The sequence below is a fragment of the Pongo abelii genome, chromosome 10 (assembly GCF_028885655.2).
Source record: "Pongo abelii isolate AG06213 chromosome 10, NHGRI_mPonAbe1-v2.0_pri, whole genome shotgun sequence".
Classification (NCBI taxonomy): Eukaryota; Metazoa; Chordata; class Mammalia; order Primates; family Hominidae; genus Pongo; species Pongo abelii.
This window is the reverse complement of record NC_071995.2, coordinates 89,850,017-89,857,605: the sequence shown is the minus strand read 5'-3', so window position 1 is coordinate 89,857,605 and position 7,589 is coordinate 89,850,017. Positions and strand designations below refer to the sequence as shown.

Sequence of the window (7,589 nt, the reverse complement as noted above, 5' to 3'; positions counted from 1 at the left end):
GAAAAACAGGTTGTGTTTCCCAATCTCCAAAATGTTAAATTCGTCAAATTATCTCCCGTACCTTACAAAGATGTTAAAAGGCTCTTGTCATTTTGGGCCGGGCGCGGTGGTTCACGCCTGTAATCACAGCACTTTGGGAGGCCGAGGCTCTTGACCTTGCGTCAAGAGTTTGAGACCAGCCTGGCCAACACAGTGAAACCTCATCTCTACTAAAAATACAAAAAAAAAAAAAAAAAAAAAAAAAAATTATCTGGACGCGTGGTGGCACACTCCTGTAGTCCCAGTTACTCAGGGAGGCTGAGGCAGGAGAATCGCTTGAACCCGGGAGGCGGAGGTTGCAGTGAGCCGAGATCATGCCACTGCACTTCAGCCTGGGCGACAGAGGGAGACTCCATCCCCGGCCCCCCGCCCAAAAAAAAAAAAAAAATCCAACTCTTGTCATTTTGGACCTTTTCGTTCAGTTGTTTCCTACAATGATGTGGTAATCAGCAGTTCCCCAATTTTATTTACATACTAGGATTCCAATTCCACAGGAAGGACTCTGTGTTCTGATAAATGATGGAAATAGTCATTTCATAAATCAGATGATAACCTCAAGCTATGGCTTTGAAGTATCACTGATGTTTTCCAACTCATTTCCTAAGGAAAGAAAGCCCGCCAAAGCACTCCAAGAAGATAAACAATATTTGACCAGTGGATATCCGGAGTCTAAAGACAATTCACTGATCAAATATTTTCTATCAGAAAATCATACAAAATCACATAGTTTATAAAAGAGTTTCTCCCACTACAGTCCTTTTAACAATAAGGTATTAATTAATTTATTTTCTCTTCACCAGTAAAGTAAGAATACACCAGAAAAAGAGAAGCAACCCGTTAACTTCAGCGGGGATGAACTTCAACTCCTGGTAACTTAAAGCAGATATTTTTTGGCTTCCTCCGCTATCTAAAACCAGAGCAACGAGAAAATTCTCCAACAGCAAAATCTTATTTATAGTTAACTAGTTTATCTTATCCTCTGCTAGCTTTCTCTCTATCAATTTAGGTTATCTGAGCACGACTGAGCACGTAGAAAAGTCAGCCCTCGATTTTCCAAGGGCAAACAGAAAAGTATAGTCACTCATCTTCTGACCATTGTCCTAGGATCTGTAGTATCTTTAATTAGTAGTGTGACTAACCTCATTGTGATTAGCTGAGGTTAACGTTTTTATTCATCTCCTGACCCCTCTAGCCTGGGAACTCTCCTGAGTTTTTAGCTGCAGACATCTTCAGTATGATTTCCAGGTCCCTAGTAACTTCAAAACTTATCTATACAGACTTCTGTTTCTGAATTTATAAAATAAATGTGATGATGCATTTTATAAGAGCACTATGACCGGGTATGGTGGCTCACACTTGTAATCCCAGCACTTTGAGAGACCAAGGCAGGAAGATTGCTTGAAGACCAGGAGTTCAAGACCATCCTGGGCAACACAGGGAGACCCCTGTCTCTACAAAAAAAATAAAATAAAGACCATTAGTTTCAGTTGCATATTTCTTCAGTTAAATGAAAGTAGGCAAATCAGACGTAGTATTTTGGGTCAGTATTTAGCAATGGGTTATTCATGTTTAGTTGTAACATGGTACTTAAAAATGTATTTTCACCCAATAACAAAACACCATAGAAATTAGAAATAATGTAATTTAGTATGTTAAGACCTTAATTTCTCTCATTTAATTTTCTCATTATTTGTGGCTTTAAAATCCCATACTCCTTTGGAATAATCTCAGTTTATTTTAAAAACTTTGGATGGTGTTCTAAGCGATACTCTACTTTAGGCTTGTGATTAAAAAGAGGATATTTGAGTTCTAAAATCTTTAACAGTATATCAATAGAGGTTAACACATTGTGCAAACTATAAAAAAAAAAAATCTATGAACATTAGGGCGCAGTATCTCTGTGACTTAATTTGGGAGTTTTGACCAAAAATTGCCTTATTGGCCACTGGAGGTCACCATTGTTCTCTCTAAACTTTGGAAACAGAAAAAACAAGAGGCTCAAAAGCATGGGTGGGTATAGAGGTGGGGAAAATATTTTTCCCTAATGGTGTTATTAATAACATTGAGAAACTTAATGGGCTGTTTTATGTGGCAAATTTCTGTTTTATCACATTATTGATCTGTGATAAATGCAGTAGGAATGCTTTCAACATTTTAAGGTTCCCTTTAAATTCTTATAATTTGTCTGATTTCAAATGACAGAAATGAAATTTAAAATTGTTTTAGAACTCTGAGTTTTAAGTGTTTTCCCTTTTTGCATTATAACTGAATCCTAACTTTCATTCTTAGAATGTTTTACAAAAATAAAATTGATCACGAATCGTCTCATTTCTCCAGCATCTTAGGTTGGATTTCCTAGGAACAGAACCTGTGACAGGAATTCAGGTGGAGCTGTTTTAGGTAAGAAGCGCCTTCAAGAGAAGAAAGAGAAGAGAATAGGACAGGGCAGGGAAGGAGCTAAGCAGGAATGTGGTCTCAGCTGAAGAGTAGGTTCAGCTTCAATCCATGGGGAGCAGAGCTCTGGAGCATAAATTGCACCTCATGGTGGGTCCTGCCTTGAGGCAAATGCTCCACCATTTTCTCCCGGTCAGACTGTCATTAGCTGTGGGTTGTAGAAGGCTGGGGTGGGATGGACATAACCCCTCAGGCTTGAAGAAGGAAATTCTCCAGAGATGGGGTAGGTGTGAGCTGTGAACAGCTGTCATCTCAGCAACTGAGGGGTGGCACCGTAGCAGGTGCAGCGGATCTGGGTGTGGCAACACCACCAACATCCACACAAAGAAGCAAAACCTTCAGTTATTAACCTCTGAGTTAATCAAAAGTAACCACTTGATCAATTTAAGACAGTATCTGTGTCAAAGCCATTTTTCTTCTCTTTAATTATTTATTAATCAAATTAAAAGGAGAACTCACTTTTTCCAAATAGGAGAAAGCTAGATTTGATGGCTGGTTCTATCTGTAGTGCTAAATAAATAAATAAATAAAAATAAATAAAAATTAGTAACTGGAATTTTATAGGCCTCATTTTTTTCGAATATATAAGTAAAATTACAGCAATTTTTAAAGGTATAAGAATTAGAAATTTGTCTTGAATATAAAAGATATTAATATGTCAAGATTTATTACTATTATAAGTTCTATAATTGGCACAGTATTACTGCCCATTTTATTTGTAGGGTAGAATTTCAAAACTACTGGGGCAGGAATAACTGGCAAAGAGGGAGCATTTCTACTCTGCAAGATACAATCTTGGTCCTTTGAATTTGGAGTCATTTTTTACCCTCCCAACACTGTCTGCTAGGCAGACAATGTGATTTCTCTTTCTTCTGGGAAGGAACTAGGCCCAGCAATTTTGAGTGACACCTAAAATTGTGCAGCTACTAGGTAAGAGCCAGGATTTGAACACAAAGCTGAAATATTTCCACTAGCATCAGGTGTTGAATTGCTCTATTTCAATCTTCTGATCAGTAAACTGTCTACCTAATTTGGATAAACAACTTACAATGAGAGCATTTTTACAGCCAATTCATCTTGGTAATAAGACAGTTTGCTCTGTACTTTAGCTTATAGACAATTGTCCCATAGAAAGTGCCAAAAGAATATAATGGCAAAGGTTCTTTTATATTTCTGGTTTATAATTATATATAATTGTCCTCAATCCTACTACTGCTAAAGAAATTCAATTCCTCCAATGTTGTCTTTTTCAAAAACTATACAGGCTGGGTGCTATGGCCCAGGCCTGGAATCCCAGCACTTCAGAAGGCCAAGGCAGGAGGATCGCTTGAGCCCAGGAGTTCAAGAGCAGCCTGGGCAACATGTTGAAACATCGTCTCTATAAAAATACACGCACAAAAATTAGCTGGACATGGTGGTGTGCACCTGTAGTCCTAACTACTCAGGAGGCTGTGGTGGAAGAATCACTTGAGCCCAGGAGGTCAAGGCTGCAATAAGCTGTGATTGCACCACTGCACTCCAGCGTGGATGACAGAGCAAGACACCCTGTCTCAAAAAAAAAAAAAAAAAAAAAAGACTATACAACAGAGCTCTGAAAAAAATCACACTTTCAGGTACTTGAAGAAGAGAAAAAAGTTGTTTCTACTCCTCTTGTATTCCTCCTTCCTGAATATTGTTTCCTTAGTCCTTTTTACATAGCTTTCCCCAGTTAGTTGATAATCTCTTCACCTTTTCTCTGAGTTCTCAACATCAAGGGTTAAAAACAGGTCCGTGTTTCTCTTAGTGCATGTGCCCAGCATGATTAAAAAGGAAGGCTTACTTCATAGGTGCAAGAGCCTGAAAAGAATTATGTCTTAAATTTAATCATTTCATATCGCTGCCATTTACTTTATGGCTCATTAGGAATACCAGGTCTATTATTTTCCACATTTTTTTTTTGCCAGTGTTTCGCCTATTGCTTTTCTGCTGTGTATGCGTTTTTCAATTACTGTATATTATTTCTTGCATTCCTCATGCTTTTTAAATTACTCTTCCCAGGACTCTACTGAAACAGACTGAGGGAGGAGGTTGGGTGATGATGGGGGTAGCAGAGAGGGTTTGGCTGTTTCTCTATATGTCCTATGGGAGGTATCTGGCCTTAATTGTTGGTGAATATTTCACTGATGTCTCATTTAAATGTGGGATTCATAATACCTCTTTCATCCTCAGCCTTGGGTGCTGGCAATTAATTCCAGGGCAACAGGAAACATCACACTCAAAGTTTTGTCATGAACATATGATTTGATTTAACTTCCTTTTTTTCAGTTGGGGAAACTAAAGCTCAGAAAGTTTAAGTGACATGTCCAATGTCACACAAATGGTGGAGGTAGAATTGATATTGAAGCTTAGGCTTGTCTGGCTCCAGGCACCGCACATGTTCAATAACAATGACTCTACAGAGGCATAAGAATTCTTGGGATAGTGTCTTAGGAAACTTTCCTATGTGTTCTAATATAATGTGTTAGGTGAAACATCAGTGTATAAAATATACAAAGACATCCAGGTCTACCCCTATATTTGGGGAGATAGAGCCAAGAGATCAGATGGGTGCTCCTACCCCTTCGTGTCCTGTCCCTGTGTTTTCTCCACATCTGGCTCTGTCCCACACCATGAGGAATCTCCTGCTTTCTCTTGGGCCTGAGGTTGCCTCAGCAGAATGAATCTGGGGAAGAAGACTCTGCAAACCCCAGCAGCAAGCAGAGGGCCACTTTGGCAGGGAATATCAGAGTCTTGAGTACCTGGCCAGAGATCTAGAAAACTAGGGATTGTGGTTTACAGATAGTCCTGTACCCCTGCCATGCAGCCGTCTCATAGTAAGAGAGGGCTGCAGCTGGCAGAGGAGCATTTCGGGCCAGAACAGAGGCCCCAGTGCCTGGGACTAAGGAAAGTACTGAATATGGCTCTGTAGGGTGTCCGCTTCTATAAACTGGCACATGTTTATTATTATCAAGCCACCCAAAGTACAACTGTTAAACCTGGGCTGAGGCTAATTTACTATTATGCACCCATCTGACTGTGGGAAACCTTCTTCTCTTTGCTGATGCCAAATATGTAGCCACTTCAGTGGGCTGTCATGCTAATGAGAGTAAGGAGTCGGTTAAAAAAAAGCAAAAATAAAGCATCCAGAGCATTCTTTTTAGCTGCTGGCTATTAAATATATTTCTTTAATTAAATATTTACTGAGCCACGTTGTGCCAGACATTGGAGTTATGTAGGAAATAAAAATAAAGAAGATGATATTAATGCAATAATAGAAAAAGACAACCTACTATGTACTAGACATTGAGCACAGTTGCAGGATATTGAGGTTACCTCTTTAACCAGACAGACATGGTTCCTGCCCTTATGGAAACTTATAGATTTTAGGCACATAATAGACATTAAGTTAATGACTTGCACGTATCAATAATTGCAGTTATAGTAAATAGCATTGAGAACTTTTGAGGTGTGTGAGAGTGTATTTTATTTGCTGAAATGTGTTCCTCTGAAGTTCTGATGTTAAATTACTAACCTCCAGCATCTCAGAATATGATTACATTTGGAGATAGGATATTTAAAGAGAAAACTAAATTAAAATGAGGCCGTTAGGGTGGTCCCTGGTCCAATATGATTGGTGTTCTTTTTAAAAGAGTTTAGGACACAGTCATGTACAGAGAAAAGACAATGTGAAGATATGAGGAGAAGACAGTCATAGAAGCCAGGGTAAGAGGGCTCCTTTCTTCGCCTCAAGAAACCAACCCTGCTGACACCTTGATCTAGTGTCAGAGGCGTTTGGACCAGAGCAATTCCATCTTGAATAGGAGCTGGGCAAAATAAGGCTGAGACCTACTGGACTGCATCCCCAGAGGGTTAGACATTCTAAGTCACAGGATGAGATAGGAGGTCGGCACAAGATACAGGTCATAAAGACCTTGCTGATAAAACAGGTTACAGTAAAGAAGCTGGCTAAAACCTGCCGAAACCAAGATGGTGACAAGACTGACCTCTGGTCGTCCTCAATGCTATGACAGCACTCAATGCTATGTCCCAGCACTATGACAGTTTACAAATGCCGTGTCAACATCAGGAAGTAACCCTATGTGGTCTAAAAAGAGGAGGCATAAATAATCCACCCCTTGTTTAGCATATAATCAAGAAATAACCATAAAAATGGGCAAGCAGCAGCCCTCGGGTCTGCTCTGCCTGAGTAATAGCCATTCTTTTATTCCTTTACTTTCTTAATAAAGTTGCTTTCACTTTACAGACTCTCCCTGAATTCTTTCTTGAGTGAGATCCAAGAACCCTCTTTTGGGGTCCGGATTGGGACCCTTTCAGGTAACATTAGGACTTCCATCATTTAGAACTGTGAGAAAATAAATTTAGTTGTTTAAACCATTCAGTCTGTGGTATTTTGTTACAGTAAGTTCAGGAAACTAATATAGTTTGTAACAGGGAAGCCATATGTAGTGAAGGGTGACTAGAATAAAACATTTTTGAGACCCAGAGGAAAAATAAATCTTTACCTGGACATTCAGGAGACTTGACGGGATGGGACAGGTGTAATTCCTGGCAGAAAGTGGCAGAAGGCATGGGCAAACCTCCTGAAACAGAAGAAGTCTGAATCACGGATGAACTGGGAAGAAAATCAGAGTTGAGCCACAGTGATAAAGGGACTGAATGGCCTTTGAGCAGTCATTTTGGTTGGTGCAGGCTGAAGCAAGTGTGTTTCCTAGTATTTTTCAAAAAAAAAAAAAAAAAAGAAAAAAAGAAAAAGGAAAGAAAACGAAAACAAGAGAGTGTGAAAATTTGATTTACTTGATACACACTCCTAGATAGTTGGAAATGTTTGATTGATGAAACACATGATTTTACTTATAAATAATTGAGGCACTCTAATGTTTTAACAAGAAAATTTAATGGCAGATTCAGAATCTAGGAAACCAGGTCTTGTTTTTATAGTGTATATTTATCGACACCTAGCGGCGGGATTCTGAGTTGTTCTAAAGTATTCTTGAAAAATACTTTGTTCACAGTACAGATTTCAAGTCATTCTCAAAGTGAATTTATTCATTTATTCT

General features: G+C 39.0%; 1 long non-coding RNA gene across 1 annotated transcript; it reads right to left on the bottom strand.

The window, feature by feature from the left end:
* Positions 1-800: 800 nt before the first annotated feature.
* Positions 801-7,353, bottom strand: LOC103892105 (uncharacterized). The gene is made up of 3 exons (XR_008512467.2): positions 7,035-7,353; positions 2,953-3,003; positions 801-1,490 (listed from the first exon to the last, which is right to left on the bottom strand). It is a non-coding gene; the product is annotated as an uncharacterized LOC103892105 (long non-coding RNA).
* Positions 7,354-7,589: the final 236 nt, after the last annotated feature.